The following is a 10,992-nucleotide window of genomic DNA, read 5'->3' as shown; positions in this document are numbered from 1 at the left end:
TAAAACATGCACTGGATTAAAATTTAACCCAGGGTTTGCGGCCCCAGACTTCTTTTATGGATTCCTTTTGGTGAACGAGGTCAGAGCTGTGTGTAAAACTAATTAAAGCTGAGTTCCTAACACTGACTAGCGGCTGATTTCATGTCACGTCCGCGTCGTAGATTTGGTGTATCTTAGGTCCCTAATTACTCTATTGTCAGGAGCCGGTTGTATCAAGCCCGTTTAACTTAAACGGTGGTTAAGTTCAAAATAGAAAGCAAGTCTATCGTTTTGTTCAACAAGCGAACTAAATGTCTTTAACCTCAATACAAAGATACTGTTTACAACTACATATTGAGTGCATAATATCCAAGTTGATTCATTCAAGAGAGACGTTAAGAGTGTTATTAAATTTTGACTTGTCTACACTCCTCAGTTTAAGCTAAACGAGCTTGATACAACCGGCCCCAGGTAGTCAAACAGTGGATTACTCCTTGGTTTTTTACTTGGAAACTATAAGATTTTCGTTATTACAGGTAATAACAGTGATGGTGCCCGTTTAGATCTTGATGACATTGAGAGAGGCCAAGGGTAAGTTTAGGCCTAGAAACAACATTGGATTAATATTACCGTGAACGTTACGCGACCTCGGCTTATATATCCGCTATTTTTCTGGGAAAATAATTTACTTTGGTGATTTTTGTTTCTTCAAATGCAAGTCGAAACCATTTTCTTCTTATCATACCTCGATTAAAACTGTTCATGCATTTGTTGTTAACCAGCAATATGATGTGAGAAAACGTAACTTTTAAAATTTATATCCGTAACCATATTTCGAACAAATCTGTTTATTATGTTGACATACCTGAAATTCGACATGTTCATTGTCAGCGTGGTGTATGGGTAGAGGTATTGCAACAGTCTGCTAGTATTGAGTTAAAGATTCAAAATATCAATCTTACATTTGCTGACGGTATTTTATCAATTTTTCATGCAGTCATGCCGCTCGTAGAACATCAGACCCACGAGAACAATTTGTGGTATACGAAAACGTGAGTAGCTACATGTATACTTAGAGGAGAAAGCGCATGTATAACAACTATCTTTAGTCTAGTGAAGAAAAGCAAATATGGTTTGGACAATTTGATACCGAGAATACAGCTATTATAACAATCCGGTAAAAATCGCAGCAACTATAGCAATATAATTCGATTTAAAGTAATGTTAGTATAACTAACAAGCCAAATACCATTTGTTGCGCGACAAAAGTGTTTATTAACAATTTAATACATATTTACATGAAAATAATAATTAATTACTTCGGTGAGCCATTTTGCTTTTTCTTTGGCTTTACTATCCACCGTATATGAGCTGATATACTGTGGGTATAGCTCGACCAAACAAATTGCGGAATTGCTCCTATACAGTGAGTAAGTATACTATAACAATTTATACATATTACAACAATGATCATTGACAAGCGACAAGTTTGGCACAACATCAAGCAAGTATTTTATAAACGTCTTAGCGATATTTTTTGTCTAGAATCTTTCTTCTCTCTTCACCGTTGCTTTACAGCGTCGCGTGTTTGTTCTTAGCTATTAGTGATCGAGTTTGAGATGCACGAAATCTACGACGACTCTTTTTCATAAACAAAGTCAGAGCCGTATGTAAAACAAATTAATACTGGTTTCCTAACACACGTTTTTCATGTCACGTCCGCGTCGTAGATTTGGTGCATCTTAAACTCGCTATTTAATTGATGTGGACTGGCCATGACACCGCGGCTTGACGTCATTTGACGTCAGTGTGAAAGGATCTATTATTGTTCTTTTGTTCGATTAATGTTGACTACTTGATGCGGTAGCTCCCAGCAAGAAATGTTCCTCTTCAGAATTAAATGCTAGGAGAAGGATTACTGGGTAACTCCACTACTCCAGTATTGGAATAGCACATTCAGCTACATATACCGCACTGCGAACCAGTGAAATCTTGTGTTGTTGATATTATTATAGAGCTTTAGGTTGATTACGAGTGATTAATGCTCCTTGGGATAGGATAGATCGCGGGAAAAAGTTTTGGATTACCTGAAAACATGATGGAGAATCCCGTATCGTTGTTGTGGGTGAATCTTGTCGTTCCACTCAACTCGTAGTCAACTCTAAAGATCTCTATTTTCACAGGAGTGTGAGGTCCGTTTTGAACGGCGACGCCGTGAACTGGAAGCTACTACTGTCCGACAGAGGTACCGACGTTGCCCAAGACCACCAAGCAACCCCAGAAAACCTAAAATAGTTCCGGCTAGATTTCCAACAAACCGACCTGTACCATCCAACGGAAACTCACAATCGATTGCCACAAGTCCAGTTGTTACAAATCAAATTGTTACAAAGAACGGTGGTTTGGATTTTGGTGAAGCACCAAAACTCTGTAACCTAACCCATCGCTTGACAACACCGTCACCCCCAGTAAACAAGAAGATCTTCGAAGCCTTTTCCAACGATCCTGTTGAAGAAACTGGTGAAACCAATCCACTTGCCAAGTACTTTTCAACGCGAGGAAATACATCATCTACCTCAAAGAAAGCGGCTACTCCAACACCGTCACCATCAGTAAACAAGAAGATCTTGGAAGCCTTTTCCAACGATCCTGTTGAAGCAACTGGTGTAACCAATCCACTTGCCAAGTATTTTTCAACACCAGCTCCGGAAGTTAAAACAACTGTTAAGGTCGAGAAGTTTGTTGAAGTTAAAGCACCAACTTCAACCCTTCCACCAGACGAATACGTCGTTGAACAAGTTGTTGAAAACTTAGTTCAATCAGCCATTGAAGTTGGACCAACATCACCAACTTCGACACCTCCACCAGACGAAAACATCTTGAGGTCCGTTGCAAAAGATTTAGTTCAAGCAGCTATTGAGACCAGCAAAGAAGAGTTAATATCCGAGCAAATATCGCGTTTTGATTCATCTGCCTCTCAAGTTAAGAAGTTTGTAGAAGTTCAGGCGTTATTATTAAAAACGTCGACTTCGACCGTTCCACCAGACGAATACATCTTGACGGCCGTTGCTAAAGACCTAGTTAAAGCAACTATTAAAGCAAGTCAGGTGGATTTATTCTCCGAAGTAACATTGTTAGACAGCTCCTCCTCAGATCAGCCTTGTAAGAATAAGATGTCAAACAATCAACACTCGTCGGCACACGAGTTCTTTGACAGCTTTGGTTCATCTGATTCCGGCACTGCACCCTTTCATCGTGTTGACCACGTTCTTTAACGCCTAACAAGAATCAAACATCGTTCCCGGCCTTGCCACCAACATCGAATGCAGCCGAGCAACGTTTTGTATCGCCAGCGACAAACGCTCAAAATTTTGAGCCAGCAAATCTGAGCGCGTATGCACATCCACGTCAAAATGTAGAAGACCACGCCATGTCGATGCAAGAACCATCATATGGGGCACAGGAGCGATATTCAACAGCTCAACTCTTTAGTGAAGCTGGTGCTTCAACTACTAAAGAAACACCTCATGCCAAACAGCTCTCGGATGCTGAGAACCATGCAACATTGACTCCACCATCTTACGGGTCAAATTTGCCAGAACAGCCTTCTGCCCATACTGGAAACGACCTGTTTAACGTGGCAAAATCATCTACTCCTGGTGGTGGAACGTCACAGTTGTTTTCCGGGCAGCACCAGAATGATCCTTTCAAAGGTTTTAGTTCTAGTCAGGAGGAGAGCCGAAGATTTCCTTCTTTTGTAGCAGGAGATGGAGTGCCTGGTTTTTCGATCAACACCGATGCACAACATTCCTTTCAGCATACAGAAGCATCAGAGAAAGAACCTAAAGTAGGGAGATGGCCTTTCGACCACAGTGAATCGGCAGCATCTCAAGTTGAACCACCTTCCAGTCGAGACCAAAACACCTACCATGCATCTTCAGCTCAAAACTTGCACGCACCGCCATCGAGTTCAACTTTTCCTGATTTTGACCAGAAAAATTATTCACTTGGGGACACAGCCACAGTATCGTCTGATTCAGCTATGGCATTCAGTGGTATTCCTAGACCCAATACCGTATTGGGTAACCAGAGTAAGACTTCTGGCGAAACATTACCAGGCCAAGACGTTGTTGAAACTTACGATCCAATTGGAAAACAACCAGTTGAACTTGCCAGCAATTTATATACCATTGAACGCAACGCTTTTCCAGCTGTTCAATCTACAACTTCTGGTCTATATCCACCAGCAATGGTGAATGATGCTATTGACCAAGCCGCTGGTCCATCGTTGCAGAGTGTAACGCCGGCTTTCTACCCACCAGGTTTAACAACCAGCAAACCAGTAGGTCAAAGCGGCTCCTTGTACCCACCGGGAATGGATCTTGGGGAATCAAGCAAATTTCCGCCGTCCAATATCAAGCGTGATGTAAACTCGGCACATTTGCCTCCGCCATCTTTAGAGATGACGAACACCACCAACAACAATGTTGGTGAACGTTTTTCTCCTGGGCACAACCTTTTCCCAGCCACTAAACCTGCCGCTCCAAGTCAAGGGTTCTTTATGGAAGACGGCCAAAAGTTCTTGGCACAGAATCAAATTCATCTATTTTCACCAGCTGGTGCTTGGACGTCAACAGAGGACCTAGCTGAGAACCATTCTGCGGCACAGAATTCCATTCCAACATCTTCATCGTATGCACCAATGGCAGGCTATCCTGGAGAAACCCAGTCGGCACAAAGGAAACTTGCTTCATCCCTCACGTGTGACAATGCCGTTAATTCTGAAGCGTCTCAGCCTGGATTTTCTATAAACAACGAGGAAAATAATCAGGCTTTACGTTCAGACGTTGTACAACCCGATACATCGCAGTTGGGACCAAGCAGCATGGTACCTTTTACTAGTAAAGAACAACTGCCCAGTAACCATCAAACAGCATGGCAACTGGCTACTCAGCTATTTGATTCGCAGGCATCAAGCGACGATGTCAAGGCTGAACCAACTCAGTGGGACGCTATTGATCCTCACGGTACTCCACGGAATACCCAACAAGCATCAACATTGCAACAAACAAGTGGACCAGTAAATGTGGGTGAAAAGTCCAGCGGGATTTTTTATACTCACCCATCGTCAAACGATCAGTCAGCACAATTTGGTAACCATGGTGCTGGCACTATCGGTTCAGCTAATCTTGAATCAAGTTTACCCAATTTGGACACCATGTCCGCTCGTGACGATGAATCTCGTGATGGTAATTCACTATCAGGTCACCAGCAAGTTCCAGCATTTGGTCACGAGCGAGTGGATTCACTCAATACAAGTGATCCCAAACTTGATACACCTCCGGCTAACACAAGCACCATCATCTCCAATGATGACCTAACAACAGCAAGCACACTCCACAACATTTGGGTGCTTCGGTTACCATGTTTCCTGTTGGTATGACACCACAGAACACCAATAAAGCATCTATTGCTTCGACCGAGACCAGAGGGAGTAACCCGTCGACCCGAACCAGCATCCGTCGGCCTTTATGCCAGTGAAGCCAAACTCCCCGAGCTCCCAAGACTACGAAGAAAGAGTTCGGCACTTAGAATCTCCGCTTCGTTCGCCAGTACAGCGCGAGAAAAAAAGGAAGCTTAATTCAAAGTGCTAAAATTCATACTTCTCTCTGGGACAATGATCCTCAATTGGCCATACCTGGTCTTATTGTCCAAACAGGGAATCGTGGAAATCAGTTTGTTCCAGTTTCCAGCCATGACCAATTAATCGCCATGGATTCGACAACAGTTCTCAAAGAGCTATGAATGTGCATGGCCAACCGCCAAGTTCCAGTGGTATTTCGATCGACCATAATGCCAAAATATCGCAGCAACCACATTCTAATGTCGCGCCATCAGATCTGGGTATTCCTGGCTTACACAGAATCGTAATCGATTCAGTAGTACTCCATCAAAGTTGCAAATCCACCTGTGGCCTCCAGCGCCGCTCAGCAAACCCTGTTAGGATGCTTTTGCAGAGAAGTGATTGTGACTCGACATTCATCTAGTCGCCAAAGTCACTTGGTGTTTCAAGTTCAAATCAAGAACTCGCCAGTGCAAACCCTGTTCATGAGTGATCGAAAAGCCATCTAGTCTTAACCGAGGAAATATCCAACGGTGAGTATGGCTCTCTACCAAGAATAGCGATTTTTCACACCTCGATCGAAACCCGTTTTTAAATCCGCACACAAACTAAGAAACTATTGTCTCACGATGGCCCAAAATCTCACACTACTAACCATAACCTAAAAATAACAATAATCTGAGATATCAGTAATCGTTTAGTAATTTTTTAGTTAAAGTAAAGAATATAGGAAGAATAATAAAATTCTAGGATGTATAGAGAGCAACAGAAGTGTTAGCAGGGTAGACGGAGGTTCTTACAAGACATTGTGCACGGATTTCATAATTTTTAAATTGCTCAGCTATTTGTTGTCTTACAATAATTATTTGTTTCTTCGGTATTAATTATTCATTCTTCGTAACCTGGGTTTATTAACCGTCATTTGAGACGTTAGAGTCAACGTGGACGACTCTAGGCTTAGAAGAAAGCATATTAAAATTAAGCGTTAATTAAGAGCTTAAAATTAAGAGTCTAGTTGTAGAATTAACGTATTACATTGTACAAATTTGCATTTTAAACTATCTCAAATATTAAATATAATACCGATATTAACTGGTACATAACGTAATAGTGTGACCTATTAATAAACGGCGTCAACGGATCAAAACCTATTCAGTAAAAAGTTTTCATGGTGTTTCTGGGGGCGAATTATTTATTTTGGTTTCAATTAACGAACTAGGCTGTTGATACTTTTAATTTTTTAGGCCAAATGTCATCCAAGCGCCTGTAGTAAACAACATTCCTTCCTCAAACCAGATTCCTGACCAGCACTTGCAACAGACTGCCCCTGCTTCTGGGACCATGACCGGTCTCCCCCAGAACTCCTTCACACATCCTGACGCCAGCCGCTCTGCAGTGCGTACCGGGTTGCCTCAGAGTGAGCATGCTCGGATGCGTGAATGTAGTGGTGGGGGAATGGTCCCTGAGTATGGTGGCGCCGATGGTCATGTTGACCATCCTGTTGCTACCAGTGATGGTTATGGTTCTGGCCAGATTGAAGGTATGGTTTCCTCGAGTGAACAGGAACAGCATCAGTTGTTATACCAACAGCAACAATTGCAGTACAAGCAACAACAGTACGAACAAATGCTGTTTCAAGATGAGTTCAGCTCGCAAAATCAGCAGCTGCGAGGAGGACACATGAATGTACAGCGACAAAGGTCAGAACCGAATCAGTTTACTCAACAACATCATTTGCAACAGCAACAACAGTTGCAACAGCAACAACAGTTGCAACAGCAGGCACAGGAGTACCAGCAGAATATTCAACATCAAAAAGTGGAAAGGTAAATGAGATATTTTAAAGTACTCTCCAATAGACTGTATAAAGTTCTTAAAACCACCTTAGGCACCGAAAGCAGTAGTAAAGTATTACAATATTGTATACGTAGAAGCCAATGTTTCTAGAACTTAGACTACATGACTACTATAGCGAAGTGGCCGGCAAGCACATTCACGAGATCATGAAATTACTGGCTAAATTTGTTAAAAACAAAATTGAAGTAATTTTTTGCACATTATCCTCTCGTGTTCAACTAAACAAATCCATCATTTGTAGGCAAATTAGCGGGCAATACCCACAGCAAGTTAGCAGCAATGTTAATCTACAGTATTCAACCAACGATACTGATCAATGGCAGCAGCATGGCAACACTGATACACAGTATGAAGATTTTGATTCAGAGGAGGAAAGCAATCGATATTATGATGAGAGCAGAAAGTGGTTTTGGTCTTTCAAAAGAGAACGGTGGATCCGTGCAGAGAAGTAAGTGCTGTTTTATGCGGAAGTGGTTTGAATTCAGACAACAGTATTTCTCATACAAACTATTTGTTTCAAGCAGCAGGCGAGAAAGCCAGTATGATGATCAACGATATCACAGATCTGACTCGAGAAGAAGTCGCAATCGTGAGCGAAGAAGAGAGAGCCAGGGTAGAAGAAGAACAGACTACAATGACCGAGCATATTATGATAAATATTATCGTGATTCTTATGATGGGATTACCATCGCGGGGAGTCTGGCTTTAGTGGGTCCAGTGGTGATAGTCAGCGGCGTGGTTCTCGTTCAGGACGATCATCTCGGGCGAGTCTCCACGTTCAGTTTCATCACGGTCGAGCTCGCGGGCTCGACGAAGTAACAACCGCCACTCGAAACGAACGGTCTACGACTATGAAGATTCGTAAGTTCTTAACTTTCACTGCATTCGAGAACGATTTGATGTAAATTACAAGGCTCCATTCCAAAGTGGACATAGATAATGTCCTTACTTACACAAAGCTTTTCATGGCTCATAGTTCTACATTTGTTTATGATTGAAAGAAAAGTAATAATACTTGCAACGTATTGTAATGAATGACAAAGTTGTTTACAATACTTTCGTGCAGTCGTCGAGCTCTTTAAGTCGACCTTCTCAATATTTTTTTTCAGTTATCGCAGAGGCGAGGACTATTATGGTCGAAGTCACCAATCATCCCGTAGCTCAAGACGATTGAGCTCAGGAAGTTACAGCTCATCCACGTCAAACTCTCTGGGAGACAGTATCAAGCGGGATGACCAGAACAAGCAACAACAGAGTAGTGCAATCGCCGCTGAAGATACGGTTAAACGGAGTAAGATTTAAGTAGAGTAGTAAACAGCGGTGGATGAAGCCTGGCGAGATATCAAAAATCCGAAGACCAAAGTTTAAAAATCATCAGAAACTTGTAGTTACCTTTATAGTACTGCACTGCATGGAATCGCTCGTTCGATAACTGTCACGAGGTCTTTCCAACAGGCTGGACTCCTAAGAAACCTGGTTGTTTATCCTTAGCTAAAATCGTAAATATATTTTCCACTGTTGTAGTAATTACTCCTGAACGACTAACCCCGAAGCAGCATACAAAACCTCATATTGTTGGAGCGTTTTCAACCGCCTCTCGATTGAGTGTTGCTCCAGCCAGACAGGTTCTGATGGTGAGACTGCTGAAGTGTACTTGACTGATGTCAAGGTAATCATATAGCTACGTCATATTAACTATTTCTGTACGTATAACTACACTGGGACGACACTTTAATACTGTTCTAGGCTTCTTGCGGAAGACAAATTCCAGTTAGATGTATTGGTATAGGTCTGAATGTCAGAGATAGTCATAGTCGTTTGTATAATAACAGCGGAGACAGAAATTCTGTGATATAGAACTGATGCTAGCTTTGTCTAAGCCTTATTTGTATAGATTTCTAGTTACAGTATTACACTCAAGACCAATAGTAGCGTATTATTCGACTTCCAGGGAGATCAGATAGATCAGAAACAGCAAGCGTTAGCTCTAATCAATCAGGTTGGTTATCCCTTGTCAATTGACAGGTTGCGACATACCTAAAATATTCTACAGTATAAATTGACGCATATGATCTTGTTTTATTCAGAGCGAAGGTAGATTCAACGAGGCGATGCGCAATTTCCCTGGACCACTTTGCAGGTAAAATGCCAAAATAATGGCTGGTTTAAGACGATTTCATTTCTGGAGTCAGGATATGATTGATAGGGAATTTTTCGGCACTAAGACTGTATTATCACTCAGCATTTGAAAAGCATACAAATTTTATTTATTTTCAATGTTTTATTCTACTTTATTATATGTCTAGAATAGTTCATCGGCCATCAACTAAAATCAAGCATTCTGATTGGTTCCTGAGCGGTCGGTAACCAACAGTACGGACCGGCCAGGTTCGGCGGGAATTTTTTAGTTGGGAATTTTAAACGTTTTTAGTCATATAATAAATAGTTTATTGACTGAGCTTGTTCGGTCCGTACAGGAGGATACTGATCTCATTCTTTTTTCGCCGTCCTGTACGGACCTCTCGCTCAGTCAATAACATATATGTATTTTTCACAGGGGCAAAACCCATAAACGGGATGTTGTAAAGTATGCCAAAGAGATGGCCATGATGGCTTTCAACAACCAAAGCGATTCTTTTGAAAAACGCGAGGCTGTCTACATTCTTTGGCAAGTGTTGGCTGTTATGGTCCAACAAAATGGGGTAAGAACTACATTCAGTCTTTCTGCATGCATAAAAATTATAAAGATTGTGTGATTAGCTCGCTTTTAAACAGTCTGAAAGCACTGGATCAAAATAATTTCTAAGTAATCTACGTTTGAATATGCAGAGTTTTTAACTCTTTCTGTTGGCCTTTTCTTCATTGTTGAACTGCGATCTTTATTCCAGGTGTACCTCAACACCGATATTGCCGAGGTTCTAACCTCGGACTACCCGAAGATTCTTATACAAGACGGGAACGTAGTTCTTCAGCTCTCAAAGGGTATCCTTTGCAGCTGATGGGCAAGATTATTCCAAACACGATCAAGTCGCGACATATCGAGAGCTTCTCTTGGCTGGCAAAACACAGGTACGCTGTTTATTAATCTTGCCATCGCTTTTCTCTTGCCTGACGAAAGCCCGCTCTCCTCCTGGCGAATTCGTTCGCACGAAGTGGTAAAAAGTACAGAAGGATTAATCTTTACCATACGTGCGCTTGTATTGAAAGAAGCATGTGTAGAAAAATACCTTTGAATATTGTTGACCTGTTAGACGTAGGAACTACTCCATGCAGAAGATCTAGAAAGCAATTCATTCTATCTACAGTTTCTTTACGGTTTTTTTAGAACAACACTGCACGTGCAAATAGTTTGGCCGTTATACGAGCTTAGAGTTATTCATGAATTCTGGCTATATATTTATACCCGCGGCGAAGTGGAGAACAATACAACTGTTTTAACATTTATTCATTTCACTCCATAGGAAGCTCTGGAACACGCAGTAAACTCCAAGATCTGGGGCCACGCCTTGATGCTAGCATACCACACTGACCAG

General features: G+C 41.7%; 2 long non-coding RNA genes across 2 annotated transcripts; both read left to right on the top strand.

The window, feature by feature from the left end:
• Positions 1-7,342: 7,342 nt before the first annotated feature.
• Positions 7,343-8,129, top strand: LOC114542516. The gene is made up of 3 exons (XR_003689669.1): positions 7,343-7,428; positions 7,701-7,907; positions 7,984-8,129. It is a non-coding gene; the product is annotated as an uncharacterized LOC114542516 (long non-coding RNA).
• A 960-nt stretch (positions 8,130-9,089) lies between these two features.
• Positions 9,090-10,147, top strand: LOC114538993. The gene is made up of 3 exons (XR_003688841.1): positions 9,090-9,128; positions 9,547-9,599; positions 10,017-10,147. It is a non-coding gene; the product is annotated as an uncharacterized LOC114538993 (long non-coding RNA).
• Positions 10,148-10,992: the final 845 nt, after the last annotated feature.

This window comes from Dendronephthya gigantea, unplaced genomic scaffold (genome assembly GCF_004324835.1).
Source record: "Dendronephthya gigantea isolate DGI-Jeju-01 unplaced genomic scaffold, DenGig_1.0 000003F, whole genome shotgun sequence".
NCBI lineage: Eukaryota > Metazoa > Cnidaria > Anthozoa > Malacalcyonacea > Nephtheidae > Dendronephthya > Dendronephthya gigantea.
Note: the sequence above shows the minus strand (reverse complement) of the source record. Positions and strands in the feature narration are given on the sequence as shown.